Below are 15,249 nucleotides of genomic sequence, written 5' to 3'. Positions count from 1 at the left end.
CTGATCTGAATTCCTGAAGTGTGTGGGAATGCAGTCAGGAATCAATTTTAGTAGAGGTATGTTTTGTAGTTTAGTATTCTGCACTGCCTGGAAATTAAATATTAAGTATTTCTGATAGGTGTTGCCATTCTGGCATTCTGTCTGAGGAAGCCAAGTTAATATTCCCGAGTATTTATATCTGAGAAAGTAAAGAGAGAAAATAAAGATGCTGTGGTTAGACTAGCAAGCAAGATTTGGTTTCGATGTGGTCAGAACAGAGAACCAGAAGAAAATAATGATAATAGAACCTTGATAAGGCACGCTGTACATTCTTGTGCCACATTAAAACCAGTCTATTTTTGGTGTCTTTCAAAGGGCTGTGGGTCACTGTGTATTGGCTTTGGTTTTGTAGCCTTGCACAAATTGCAGACAGCTTGCTGGGAACTTCGACAGGCAGAGCACTGATCCTTCTCCTTCCTTGAGGGAAAAGGAGGAGTTTTGTCTAGGAGCAGCCACCTGGCAACAACTGCACAAAAACATCAGTGAACTTGGGCATTTCTTAGCGTGGTACTGTCCTGCCCTGTTAAGTCTGAAAGCTTGGTTTCTGTACAGAGCGAGTGTTGGAAAGTAATGAGTTTGGGTGGTAGGAGTTTTTAAAAGTTAATTTCCCATTGTTGTCTACAGGATTGAAGCAAAGTGGTAATGAGTAAGTTGGCAATTAAACTTATTAAACTGTCATTAAGTGATTAAACAGTGCTGTACTGCGGCCTGTGGCAGAGATCCTTAAAAAATGATTCGTTCTTTCTCTGCTTCCCCCAGGTAATATTTATAATGTTCACAAAAAACTCTTTGGGTTAAATATGTTACAGAAACAAAGTGTGTGTTATTTATCCTAGGCATCTGTGAGCAACTGGATTATTTAACAGTGTCTTATTTCATCATATTCCACTAGAAAAGCAAGGACTCTTGAGCAGGATTTCTTTTTAAAATCCTGCTGTTTCTTAATGAAGTTCAGTTTTCAAGACCGAGCTAGGAGAGGATCGGAGAGCGTTGAGGCAGTAATGCTCCTTCTGTTCTTCTTTGATTCTAGTGCTACATGTCTGTCTTATGGCTTCTGACAAGAGAGGTAAAGAAATGTGCTCTTGATGGTAGGAAAAGTCCAAATGAAAAAGACAAATGGCAGTGTAGTACGTAGAGAAGTTAAATGCAACCTGAATTCTGGGTGAATGGTGTATAAAGCAGTAGGCATTGTTTGACAATCCTAGTTGTTGTTAAGAAATGAAGGACTTTTCCAGTTTCCCATGCTCTGCTACTGAGCACGTGCATGAGAAACCAGGAGGGAGCACAGCCAGGCAGCTGACTGAAGCTGGGTGATGAAATATTTGATACCAAATAATGCAATGCTTACTACAGGAATGAGAAGTTGGTTGGGGGCTAGGGTTCACTGCTCAGGGATCGCTGCTTGGGGACAAGCTGGGCATTGGTCTTTGGGTGGTGAGCAACTGCATTGTGCATCACTTGTTCTGCATAGTCTATCATTAATTATCACTATATTTCCCTTTTGCTGTCCTGTTAAACTGTCTTTACCGGAACCCACGAATTTTATGTCATAATTTCCCATTCTCCTCCCCATCCCACTGTGGGAGGGGTGAGCAAGGGGGAGGTGGAAGGTGAGCAAGTCACTGTGTGGTGCTCTGTCACCGGCTGGGGTTAAACCCCAACAACATGCAATGGTGAAGGAACATTTAGGTGAATAGGGTGTAACCATCCATACTTGGAGGTACTGAAAACAGTTGAAGGTAGTGTCTTCATTCTTTGATAATAGAGAAAAGAATCCTTTCATAGTCAAGCATGTTTAAGGCCTCTTTTATTTTGCTTCTAAAAGAGAACAGCTTCAAAGCACAGCATTATGGGGAAACCTCCCAGTTAAATACAACACCGCTACAAGTCTCTCTTGGGACTTTCCACGGCCACAGCTGCAGAGGTGAATTCAGTATCATTAAGTGGAATGGAGGAGTGTATTCTATTATCTTTCTTCTGCGATTACTGAAATCTGTCCAGTCAGGACCTGGTATCTACAAGTCGTCATTCATATCGATGAGGTGTGTCAGCTTTGTGAGGATGCCACACAGGAAGATTCCTCAGAATGATGTTGTAGGGTTAGTGAAGACAAGAGGGTTTTAATGTTTCGTTCATGTGTCTGATTTTGGAAGACGGGGGGCAAGGGATTTCATGGGAGTAGAGATGCTGAGGAATTAAAATCGTACATCTGATGTATGAAGGTATTTATAGATCAGAAGCCTTTGAATTCATGAGATTGTGGTAGTAGATAACAGAAACTGGAGAAGCTACAGAGGAGATTGTCAGCCCTTATTGTGAGCTGAGATCAACATTCCACAAAGGGTCGGGCACATGCATTTTTCCGCAACCTTTAATCGAGGTTTGTTGTGATCACACACAGGTAACTGTGCAGGTGACAGACAGCAGCTTCCTCTCCTGGTGATGCCCAGAAAGATTGACAGTTGCGATGCTTTGCATCCATGTCTAACAAATGTACAGTACATGGGGGATATAAATAGCTGCTTTCCTTTAGGCATCTCACTGTGATGTTCTTCTTTATGTCTGATAGGAAGTTTGCCAGGGAGGTTTCTCAGTGCATACCCGTGGTTATCATGTCAGTTATTGCATGGTGATAATCATGTTTACATTTAGATGCGCATCTCCCCTGAGCATCTCCAAGGAACCAGCACACGTGAAAGATTTAATTGCAAAGCATTGCTGCTGCTGATATGGACTTGGAGGCCTCCCAGACGCTGTGCTAAGTGAGTCAGTAGTCAATGATTTTGGCTGCCGTAGAGCTTAATGCAATGATCAGAAAATGCCTTCCAAAATGAAGTTTCGAGAAATGTTTGTTTTCCTACTGGATCTATATACTCTTCTGGGTTTGTTTTACACCTCTGAATACTTCTGTGGATGTAGTTGGGACGTTGGGAGGCAGCTATGGTAGCATAAGCCATTGTGCTTTGTCCCGTAGCTGTGTGTAGGGCTGTGTTTGCTTAACCACTATGGGGAATGATGTGCCTTATGCAGAAATTGATGCCTCTGGATGTCAGCTCTGCCCTGAATCCAAGCTGGAAAAATCCTTATGTTTGGTGTTTTGAAAGTAAGATACTAACAGGGTTCTCTTTATTTATTCCAGAATGGAGAAAATAAAAATTGGCTTAAAATAATAAAAGTTAGACCAGAGTTCACAATATTTTGTCTCTGCAACTGGTCATCTGTTTTGCAGAAATGCTATTAGAGCATGGCTCATGGCAGAGGGAATATCCCTGAAGAGTTTTTCACAGTCCATGTGTCAGGCAGGAATGCACAGGATCAATTTACAGCACCTGACAAAGATCTGAGAGTGTCCAGGGGAAGCAGGGAGAATGCTGCTCACCCCACAGACTTGTACCGATTTAACTGATTCCACCTCTCTGACTGCGGTGTATTCTCAGCTAACGCAGAGTTAATTTGAGTGGCAGGCTTAAAACATTGTGTGGAGACTGCAGGGAGAGCTGATACAGGAACATGAAACCCAGTGTGACCTCCTGGCAGTCTCTTCTCTCAGAGAACTACAGAGAATTGCAGTGTGTTTCGTAAAGCTCAGGAGTACACTCCTGTATTCTAGGGAGAGACCTGCTGGTGCTGCGCAACTCTGCTTCCATGAGTAAATGGCTTTGTTGAGCAGATCGCCCGTTACTTCTCAGTGGCAGCTGTCAGAAACAGCCCGGCACCGAGCTGAGGAGCTGGATTTCAAAGTGCTGTCTGAGTGAGGTGGCAGCAATGGTTTGTAAGCGAAGCAGAGCAGTGGGGAACAGTTCACTGGTTCTGTCCAGCCAGATTTTGGGTAATGGCTGTGCTTCACCTGCACACTGGGAGTCGTTAATTATTTAAAGTTTCTTGGTAAACTTTAGACAAAGCCAGAGGACACATCAAGCTGTTTAGGAGAGACTGTTTTGAAATAAACTTTTCTGCCTTTTATATCATCTGCAACAGGATCTGTACAGTTGGACCTTAATCTTAGAACTGTTTATGTGTGCGTGCAGCAAGAGGTGGCACGGGGAGTTTCACTGAGTTCTCCGAGTTTTTTGTCTGGAAGAGCAGTCCATCCTTCTTTCACTCTGAGAAATGTTTATTGGTTTTAAGACTGAAGAATGAAAAGTGAAGATTCAATTTTTGTTGTGACTTCCAACCCAAGGTGAAGTTGAGCAAACAAATGAAAGCTATGGAAAATGTAATCAGCATCCAGGATTTAGGGAAAAAAAGCAGGTGGGTTCACCTTGAAACCAGTGCCGGGTGCACTCAGGGCTGCTGAGACGCCTGCCTGTGCCTCTGACTAGCGAAGAGGCGGGTTTTATTTTCCCTGCTTATTCATTTTCTGAGTCATTCATCTTGTGCTATAGCTATTGAAAACTGTAACGGAGCCTGGGAAGCGCTTGGCTTTTCAGTGCTGCCTCCTGATTGGGCTGGGGAATGCTGCTGTTGGGGAATAATGTGTGAATACCATCTGCTCCGAGGAGCTGAGAGGCTCAGTGAATTTTGCTTGGAGAGGCACCTTTAGCCAGGACCACGGGTAAAGGCAGCGAACTTGCTTTTCCTGTTTCTGATCCAAACTTTTAGTTGTCACTGGATTTCCTTTCTGCTTCCCTGTTAAACTTTTTTGTCCTTTGCTCAAGAGCTGAAGTGCTTCTCCAGTGGGTTTTTAGGGCTGTTTTTCCCTTATTTATTTTTTCTTTCCTGCGTGGGATTTCTTCTGGGGTTCAGCATGGACACAAAACGGGGGAATAAATCGGCCAGTTTTGCAGCTGTTTACTGCAGCACAACAGTTACCATGGAATGTCTGAGCTGCCGTGAGAAACTGCTTCCCAAAATCTGACCTGCTCCTAACAAGGTAAGCAGTTAGGGACTCCTGGATATCAGGGACTGACTTTGTGCTCTCATAGAGGTTTTGTTAGGAATCAATATCTCTCATTTGAAACATGCAGCTGCCTTGTAGCAATGCCTGAGATCAAAGACTGTGTTTTGTCTCAGGATTTCTTTAATGAGCAGAGTTGTGACAGTAATTGTCTTTTCTCTTTTGTATTAGAATTGTTGTGCAATGGGTCTTAATACAAACTTTCTGCAGTGTGAGTGTAATTGGAATTCAAGACAGCAGACAGTTTTCAGTTTGCATCTTTATGCAGAGAACTCTCTCAAACTCTTGTTTTCCTGATGATGGAATCTGTTTTCCAGACTGTTATCTCAGACCAAACACAGCTTTCTTTCAGCAATCCGGTTTTGCAGTCAAACGGTGCATTCCACTTTGAGAAGCCAAGCTGTAGTTTGTGAGCCCGTTAGATCCTGCTTGCTAATGACCTGCTGGTGTAGACCAGTCGCTAGAGAGAAAACTGTGGCTGCTCCTTTAACCTCAGAACAACAGGCCTGACACCAGCACAATTGATGGCCACCGCTCTCTGCCATTACTGTTAGCACAGACTGAACTTTCTGATGTTAGTGTGTTAAAACATAGTTATATCATTTTTTTTTTTTCCTGGAGGTTACATGTCAGTCAGACACTTCTGTAAGCACAAGGCAAAGTTAGCTGAGTGAGGCCATGAAATATTGATGTTTTACAGAATCTTAGCCTTCCTTCCAATGCGTCAGATCATTCAATTTACTATTATCTGTTCCAAGCAGAAATCTGCAAAGTAAATTTGTAAGACTTTGTTTGCTGAAGGCGTCATTGTAATTCACTTTTGACAAATACCTGGGTTTTAGCACTGTCTTTTGTGTTGGTATGTTAAGAGTAACTATAGTGAATGTGTAAGTTGCGTGTACTTACAGGTATTCAAAGAGAAATGTTTAGTACCTGCAAGTAAGGGAGCAGTGGCTTTATGTAACTAATACTTGATCTAACCTAAACTTTTCATATTGAATAAGTTTAAAACAAATCAGATATCTTGCATCTAGCATGCTTTCTGACACTCAGGCCTTGTGAGCTAATGTTCTGGCAATACAGGAAAGAACTGTCGCTGTCTGCAATTCCACTAAAAAAAAAAAAATTAAGAATTAGACGTCTTTTCTCTTAGTCACTTTTGTGGCAAAATGCCAGATCATCAAAAACGCCTCTTTTAATGAGAAAAACCTTACTTTGCTGAAGCCTGAATCAGGAAAATAGTTGCAACCAAAGAAGGGCAGCCTGGATCCCGGAGAGGTGCAGCACCAGTACCGCCCATTGGCTGACGGGCACAGTACCTACTTAGAATATTGGATAAGGATTAAGATCTTGCTGTGACTGGTGCCAGCCGAGTGTGGGGGTCTCATTTTATGTATGTTAAAAAGCCTTAAAAGGCCATGCATGTTGCAGTACAAATGAGGGCTTCCAGTAATCATTGTATTTCTGGGGATATGAAAACTATTTCTTGTTCATTGCTGCTGATAATAATGGTAAATGCTCACTTAAGTCTTTTTTTTGGTGGAATTATATTATCTATTGTAGATTTCCCAGGTGCCCTTTTTCAGTCTGTCCTTGGGCCAGACATCATGGTTATAATGAAGTAGTAAGAGGAATAAAATTCTGACCTTTGAACTCCAGAGGGGAAGATCCACCTCCATTCCAGACATGGCAGAAGGGTTTTTAGCCAGTGGCAGCAGTGACTATCAGCCATAACCAGTAGTGTCTGGGGTTCAACAAGGCTCAGTGCCAAGGCCTGCACTTGGGCCACAACAACTCCGGGCTTGGGGAAAGGCAGTTGGAAAGCCACTGGTGGAAAAGGACCCTGGGAGCGCTGGTTTACAGCGGCTGAACATGAGTCAGCAGTAGCCCAGGTGGCCAAGAAGGCCAACAGCGTCCTGGCTTGGATCAGCCCTGGTGTGGCCAGCAGGAGCAGGGATGGAATCGTCCCCCAGCGCTCAGTACTGGAGAGACTGCACCCCGAATCCTGAGTTCAGTACTAAGCCCCTCGCTAGAAGAGGAACATTGAGGGTCTGGAGTGTTTCCAGAGGAGAGGAACAGAGCTGGGGAAGAGTCTGGAGCCCAGGGGTTCTGGGAGCGCCTGAGGGACGTGGGGTTGTTTAGCCTGGAGAAGAGGAGGCTGAGGGGAGACCTCATTGCTCTCTGCAGCTCCTGGAAAGGAGGTGGTAGCAAAGTGGGTACTGGTCTCTTCTCCCACAAAACAAGTGATAGGATGAGACAAAATGGCCTCAGGTTGTGCCAGGGAAGGTTTAGATTGTGTATGAGGAAATATTCCTTCACTGAAAGGCTTATAAAGCATTGTAAGAGGCTGCCCAGGGAAGTGGTTGAGTCACCATATGTGGAAGTGTTTAAAAGATGGGAAGATGTGGAGTGGTGGAGTTGGCAGTGTTGGGCTGACAGTTGGACTCGATGATTGTAAAGGTCTTTTCCAACCTAAACCAGTCCGTGATTCTGTGATTCTATATTTTTGTGTGGGTAGAGTTTACTGTTCAGGCACTTAACACACAGCCCTTCTGTACATAGTTACTGTTAGATGCCGCAACAGAGCTCTCCACAACTTAGTATTGGTTAATATTTCTCTTTAACATGATCCCTTAGAGCTGCAGAGCACTCTTTGTTTGCCTGCCTGTTGCTAATCTGCTGGTATGATCATCAGCACTGTAATGGTTGAATGTTTTTCTCTCTCTAACCCAGATGCCTTCATACCAGTTTAAATGTGTTGCTCTTATCCTGTTCTTATAAAGGGGAGCTGAATTGGAAGTCTCTTGCCCAGGATGACACAGAGGATGCTTTTACCACTGTACTGTAGTTGCACTGGCTTTTCTGTGTTATTGCTTAGCTTTGTACCCATTCTTCCTGCTCCATGGCCTTCCTCCTTGGCAATTTCCCTTTCTTCACTGTTCTCTTCTTCCCTCCCCACTCACTCAAAAGGAAAAAAAAAAAACAAACCTGGAGGGTATTTGTCATTTTGCTGTGTAGAGAAATGTCCCCCTGATGTGTCCGTATGGATCTGGAAAATCTCAGTGCTGTTTTTTTCAGCAGTTCAGGGTATCTGTTTCCTGGAAGACGAAGTGCCATCCTTTTCAGTACAGGAAATCATAGAATGATGGAATGGTTTGTGTTGGAAGGGACCTCAAAGCCCATCCAGTCCTACCCCTGCCATGGGCAGGGACACCTCCCGCTGGATCAGGGGCTCAGAGCCCCGTCCAACCTGTCCTGGAACCCCTCCAGGGATGGGACAGCCACCACTGCTCTGGGCAACCTGTTCCAGGGCCTCCCCACCCTCACAGGAAGACATTTATTCCTCAGCTCTCATCTAACGAGTACTTTGTTGCTGAAGTGGCAACTCTGACAGCACAGCAACGCTATGGTTGGTTTACAGCTTCATCAGGAATCCACACAGGTCCCTTTTCTCCTTCACCACAAATCCCTCGCGTGACTGAGTTGCCAGACTTTCTCTGGCAGTTCAGTCTCACGAAGAATTCACTCTCTCTGCCGTACTTGGTGCCTGGAGTCTAAATCAGGACATTTTTAGTGAACTTTGGTGTAAGACAAACCTGACATACCTAGAATATAGGTTTCCAGCTTGTAGCCATGAACCAGAGTGATGAGGCTGTACCATCAACATTAAAGTACTTTGCATGGATCTGTGCTAGCTATTTTCTATTGCCTTTTATATAATCCAATATTCCTGTGCCAAGGAGTAAAATGTAATAGGAACTATTTTGGTGTTCTTGGGAGTATTTTTGCTGGCTCTGAGCTCCTCTGAATAGATGCCGCCTCCTGCTATGAAGTCATCGCTTCTGATGCTTACCAGTAGACTGTCAAAATTAAAAAAAATCAAGATAAAATCAAGATAATAAAACAAAATCAAGATAAAAATTAGCTGTCTTGCCTCCATTTAGATCAGATGAAGCATAGAAGCTACTGTTTTAAACAGAAGAGAAGTATTAATGGAGAGAAAAGGACTTCAGAGAAACTGGGACAGCCTAGTGGCAAGCAGAGCAGACCAGAGAATTCCTGGTTTCTGTTTCAGACTCTGCAAAACCATTTTGCAGAGCAGCTGTGGAAGTGAAAATCAGCAGAAGTAGGTTTGATTTTGAATTTTCCCATGGAAATTTTGAAAGTCCTCCTTTATCTCAAGGCATTTGCCTGCATCTGCTCTTTTCTCAGAGAAGACTTTGCTCTGGGGTCTTTAGTTCCCCTGACCCAGCATCTCTGGCACCTTCTGCTGTGAACAGCATGTAGGGACTGGAGTAGGGCCTGAAAATTAACAGCTTCTCCTTCCTTTGGTCTTTGGAATTCAGTCTTGAAAAACTTGAGCCAGAGCTGTATGGCAGTTATGGGAAAGGGCTTTGAATGATCAAAATCCAATTTTCTAGGGAATTAATTATTTTCTAAAGAAATTTCAGCTAATTTAATCTTTCTATGTCTCTTTCCTCCAGTATTTCTATATGAAGTTCCAAAGTCTTATTCTGCCTTTTGTAGTGTCTAACGCAATGCTATTTCTACTGCCAGGAGTAAAAAATAAACCTTGTTTTGTACTGCTAAAAGAATTTCAGACAACGGTGATATTACTTTGAATTCATTAGTTTAGCATTTAATTCTTTAGAGCTAATGCTTTGAAATGGTTAACTGCCACATTTAAACCAAACCTGGTCAGAACATGAGTGGGTTTGTGTGTTTTCCTGAGTCATTTACAGAGCATACATTGCATCAGGCTGTGGGCTGAACGTTAATTCCCAAGCTATCCTGTGCTCCCTCTGGTTGCTGGACATGCCTTGCTGCCGCTCCACTGGTTGGCAGAAGCGGACGGCTGCTATCTAAACTCTAAACACTGCGTGGAGGTTGTGCCAAGAGTAACTGTAGCAGAATAACCACAAAACTACATTAGTGATCCTCTCAGCCACAAACCAAAGATTTATGCCTCCTTTACAGGGATCAGTTTAGGCTTCGGGGCCCTTCTTTCTGGGATTCTCGTTATTGGGGACTTGCTCAGCAAACTGCTGGGATAGCATTGCATCCTGTGCCTTCAGCAGGAAGGGCATGTACTTAATAAAGGCCGTAGGTTAAACCTGAAGTGCCTTGTGGAATATAAAGCTGTTACATTTTAAAGGACTTGTTTAAGGATGAGATTCATTCACATTTCAAATAATAAATATTTTTAGATATTATGTGTATAACATGCACTATATTAAATCTATTATTCAATAATTAGGGAGCGTAAAAGAGGAAGCCTACCATAATATCCTAAATTTAAAGAACCATAGAATCATGGAATGGTTTGAGCTGGAAGGAACTGCAAAGCCCATCCAGTTCCAACCCCCTGCCATGGGCAGGGACACCTCCCACTGGATCAGGGGCTCCAAGCCCCATCCATCCCGGCCTTGAACCCCTCCAGGGATGGGGCAGCCACGGCTGTCAATTGTCAATTGAAACGAGTCTTGTGCTTAACTTCATTCTGCAGTGACACATCTAGCAGAATTGAGCTGAAATGGTTTACAGACAATACAGAAGAACTGGAACTCTGAATTAAAGTTGAGGTTTCAAAACAGGTGTCTTGAGAAGCGTTTCAAGACTGTGATATTTTAAATGCGTGTGATACCTTTCACTGAAAAAGAGGATGTGGTTTAGATGAGGACAGTGCGGTTTTCAAACCGCAGGCTATGAAATGGCTGCTGAGTCAATTTGTAGTGTATAGATTCTCACAGAAGCATTTCCTGATAGTATTAATTGGAGAAATGGTGATAATTATTAATAGGATTAAAAAGAAATGGAAAATACTGATAAGATGTGCCAGCTTATGCTTTTAATATAGGTTGTGTGGGTGAACTCGGGGTGGGGGGGAGTAAGAGAGAACAAGTCTATTCTGAAAAAAAAAATTCTTACAGAAAGATTCATATCTTGGGACGTGTGGTTTCCTCAGTTTTCGTATAATTCCATGCGGCTTTATCTCCAAAAGCAAAGCCCCCACCCTAACCCCCGCTCAGCAGAACTGCCGATATCAGGAGATGGCACAGACTTTCCTCCTGAGAGCGCTGAATAGCTCTGTAGCTGTAGAAAATGGTGGGATAAGAGGATGTTCTAACAGCCAGATTTGCAGGGTAATGAAGAAGACTTTTTTTTTTTTATGGTTGGGATGAAAAGATTCAGACAGAAAGAAGAGGTTAACAGCTTGTTGGCCTGTTTGGCACACTGTCGTGCTGAAAAAGTTGAAGCTCTGCAGTGTTAAGAGCAAAGCTCATCAATGACCTGGCTTTGAAAGACCTATCGGTGTTCAGGACTGAAGAGGTTTCCTCAGAGAATATCTACGCAAACCTGTTAAAGTCTTGAGCTTTGTGGCAACAGCTTTTTCCTTACTCCAGTCCAAACAGGTCATTCATTTTTATAAAGACATTCACAAATTAACAGGAAAGGCCTCCTTGTATCTCAAGTCTAAATTAGATGTAGGGCAGGAAAACCAAACTTATTTTGAGCTTCATCTAGCATTTTGTCAATGCCATGAGTCCAAGAAAAATAGGACAGATTGTCTCATTTTGGAAGGCAATGAGAAGAGGAGAACTGACAGTAGAAGGAATGTATTCCAGTAACTTATTTTAGTATCTTTAGTCAAGAATACCAAAAAGACACCAAGACCTAGAAGCGTTGATATCTGAATGCCTGCCACCTTTCCCTTGGCCATCTTCCTCTTTCCAGGCCTTTCTGGTACCTCGTCCTGGTCTGCTCAGTCATCAGGAACCCTTGCCCCTCTGCAGCCACAGCAGCACAAATCACTGAAAGCTACTGAGTGCTTTTGGTTTTGTTGCCATTTAGTTCTGTCTGTAGAGTGGTTCTTTGGACACCACTGTTCTAGTCGCTGTTGTTCTGGCTTTCAGTGGCAGCTTTTTATTCAAGTCCAATTTAATTCTATTATGTTAAGGATATATTTGTCTCAGATTTCCTGTTTATATGTGGAATTTCCACAGGCAAACACCTGTGGCTCCAAAACATCTGTGAACAGGTGCCTTACCCGCTCTGCATCCTGCACAGGCACAAAACCAAGGAGCCAAGACGCTCCTGTGGAAGTATGGTCACAAACGGTAAATATGAGGCATCCCCTTTTAAAAAGATGGCATTTTGCTTTAGTGGATTTTCTTTATACCTATTGGTAAATTGGCATTGATAAAGAAGGCTGTGATTTCTCTACTCCAAATACGAAAGGCAAAGAGTGGAGGAGGAATAAAGGTGACCTGAGCTGTAGTCAGCATTCAGTCTTGAGCTTAACTGTCCTATAAACCATCGACCTGGAGAGTGCTTTAACAGGGCTCTCTGTGTGCTGTGTAGAGGGAGCCCTGTAAACGGCCTGGTTTAGGAGAAGTTGTAAAGTTGCAGGATTTAAGTGATTAAATTCTCATCTATATCTCCTGTATTTTTGGGAAATAAGCCAGTTAATTTCACTTGATTTACTTTTGTTTTACATTTGACTTTAATCTTACCACTTGCAGCTAAATCCTTCCCCCTTCTTGTGTGTGCCCACTGTAGGTACTGAATCCTTTGTCACCACAGGCACTGAGATCCCTGCTTTGTGTGCGTTTCATTCCTCTCCTTTTCGATAACAGAAGTCATGATCTTAATGGGAATTAATTACTGCACTGACTGACCCCTGAGACTGATTAAACCGCAAAACACTACGCTGTCTCAAAAACCAAAAATTGTGCCAATAGTTACAAAGTCCGTGGTTAGTCTGGGTTTTACGCAGGACTAATCTGTGTTATCTTAAAACCCAGAAATTTCTTACTCTGATGAAGGCAACCCATGTCCCATCAGCTCTCTGGAATGGGGTCACCATTTCATGTAGAATTGCAGGAAAGGAGGCTGAATTGCTTTATTTACAACCCAGGATGACCAGGAGAGGGGCCGTTAACAAGGGGAAGCTGAATTGCCCTGTCCTCTATGAAGTCCGTATTTATAGAAAGCAAGTTCCTTGGCAAGACAGCAATTTATGCTTGCATTTTCTCTAGTATTTTACATTGCAGTGCTTTTTAACTAAACTAAGAATTTATCCCAGTAATAACACGCTCTGATTTCTTCAAAGGGAAAGAGTTTATGTACAAAGTCTGGTCCTGTTTGAGGAAGTGCAGCACATGATTTTACTCTGCATAACTCAGGGTGAAGACTTTACATGCTGTAAACTTGCCACTGTCATAGAAATTTGTAAATGATCAAATTCCGTGCTCTCTACAGCATGAATACGTTTGAAACTATTGATGCTTTGTCAGTAAATCAGTTCAGTCTCGGTGCTTAGTATCATGTTCCCTGCAAATGGTCGCACATGAAGAGATGCTTTTAAATGTTTTAAACTAATTATATATGTACATATTTTGGTGTAGGATAGAGATTAAATATGAATCAAAAACCAACACAGAGAAACACATTCCCTGTTGGATTATAAGTAGCTTCCTCCTGCTGTAAAAAACTTGTATCCCAGTAGATGTAACACATGGATGTTTTTAAAATTCTATAATGTTGAAGGGTTAAGCGTCTCTTACTGATGCTTTGGGTGTGTTTTCTGGAGGCCAAGGAGCAGTGCTTGCCTCTGTCCTGAGTTCTAAGGAATGAATCCCTAATTTTCAGCTGGTGAATAGACAGACACACACCTTAATGTAAAAGATACTGATTTTCTGATCTTATCGTGTATCAGGGAGCATTGAAAACTGTCAGCTCTTTGCTAGTTGTTTCTTTTTACTGCTTGAAATTTTTCTTGGGAGGTTTTATCTTGTTCTGTGAATCGCTCAGTGCATTTAGTACAGCTTCAGCTTGCCAATAAATAAATCACTGTAACTTTGGAAGGTCTGGAGTTCCAGCCATGGCAGCTCAGAAGAGGGAAATAGGAATATGAGAGCTTTGGCAACTTGGTAAAGTGCAAAGGTAGTTCTCGAAGAAGAGTTTGAACAGGGAGGTCTGTGATAGGAGAAGGTTGTGGAGAAGGAGAAGGAGAAGGTATCGGTCTCTTACAGGTCAGATTAATGTTTCATCTCTAGAGGTGGAACAAAGTCTCACTGTCATTGAAAGTGGAGGAGAGTTAGTGAATCCAACTTACTTTGTCAAGTGTCTCCCTCCGTACAACAACATGCAGTACAGCTTTTTTCTAGCCCTGGAGATACAGTGATGTCTCCGCAGTCAGTCTGTCCAGAGACACTGGAGCCAGTTCCTTACCATTTGTCTCAGATCTAATAAATGCAGCTGATTACTAACTTGCGTTCCTGAGCAGTGAAATTCCCACCCCCAGATTTAAATCACCCTTTGTCATTGATCCAGGCTGGCACACGACACATTTATTTCAGTCACAGATTTATTCCTGTAATTGCTTCAGATAAGCACTATCTGTTAAGGTCTGAAGTAGTGAGCTTCTTATTTTATTTAACCCTTTAGCATGAAACTGGCTTTAAAACCCCTTTCTATTACTGCTCCCCAGTGCACAGGGAGTGCCCTAAGATATATGCCTTTCAGATATTTATTTCTCTTAGTAAGCAGACATCAGTGCTTCATATTAAAATCAAGTTTAGCTTGAAACCTGCTTGTGCTAATGGTAATCTGTGAAGTGTGAGGACAAAATTGTTCTGCAAACTGTCCTGTCCAGGAGAAGCTTGGAAAGCTTTTTTCTTTTTTAATTGCTACTCGCTATCGTAAGCCATACGATGCGTTTGATAACAGTCATCAAATTTTATAGCTATTGCTATAATCTCACTGCTGTCAACCATCTGCATCACTCCTCATGCTCTATAGAAACTGGAGGGAAAACAAATACGTAGTTAATTTTAGACAGCACATCACTCCTCTTAATGGAGTTTTGTGTCCCAAGTGTCACCACAGGGTAATGGCTGTGCAAATAATCTCATGGAAACCGGAAAGAATCAACACACAAGTAGATTCCTTAATGGTTTAAAGCCCTTAGGGCCGTGTTACAGGTATCGGGGGTGGGCTGCACAACATTTGAATCATACAAAAGTCTGGACACTTGGTGATAAAACCTCTGTTCAGAAGATTTTAGTCTGAACTTGATTTTAATTTTATGGAATCTGTACTTGGCATCATCTCAACAAAGAAGTCAAGTGAACTGTAAGGAGAGTGAAAAAAATCTAGTTTAAAGAGAAACCTGGGCAAAAAAGGTGGAGCAGCTCTACTCTGTAAAAGAGTTGGGCAGCATTCGTACAAGCTTGTAGTCTACTTTGATTCTAAAAATGTCAAGGCTGTGCAAAGACAGATGGGGAGAAGCAATCACGTAGGTAACAGGG

At 42.6% G+C, this 15,249-nt stretch overlaps 1 protein-coding gene across 2 annotated transcripts in view; it reads left to right on the top strand.

Moving 5' to 3' along the window:
* DAB2IP (DAB2 interacting protein) overlaps window positions 1-15,249 on the top strand; it is a 194,543-nt gene that overhangs the window by 4,423 nt on the left and 174,871 nt on the right. Inside the window, exon 1 of one of the 2 annotated variants that reach the window (XM_054084394.1) lies at window positions 4,442-4,912. The exons of the other annotated variant lie outside the window; for it this stretch is intronic. The gene's annotated coding sequence lies outside the window, so the exon portion shown is untranslated. Of the gene's footprint in view, window positions 1-4,441; window positions 4,913-15,249 lie in introns of those variants that run through there. 2 annotated transcript variants of the gene reach the window in all.

This window comes from Cuculus canorus, chromosome 19, assembly GCF_017976375.1.
Source record: "Cuculus canorus isolate bCucCan1 chromosome 19, bCucCan1.pri, whole genome shotgun sequence".
NCBI lineage: Eukaryota > Metazoa > Chordata > Aves > Cuculiformes > Cuculidae > Cuculus > Cuculus canorus.
This window is presented reverse-complemented; position numbering and strand designations above follow the sequence as displayed.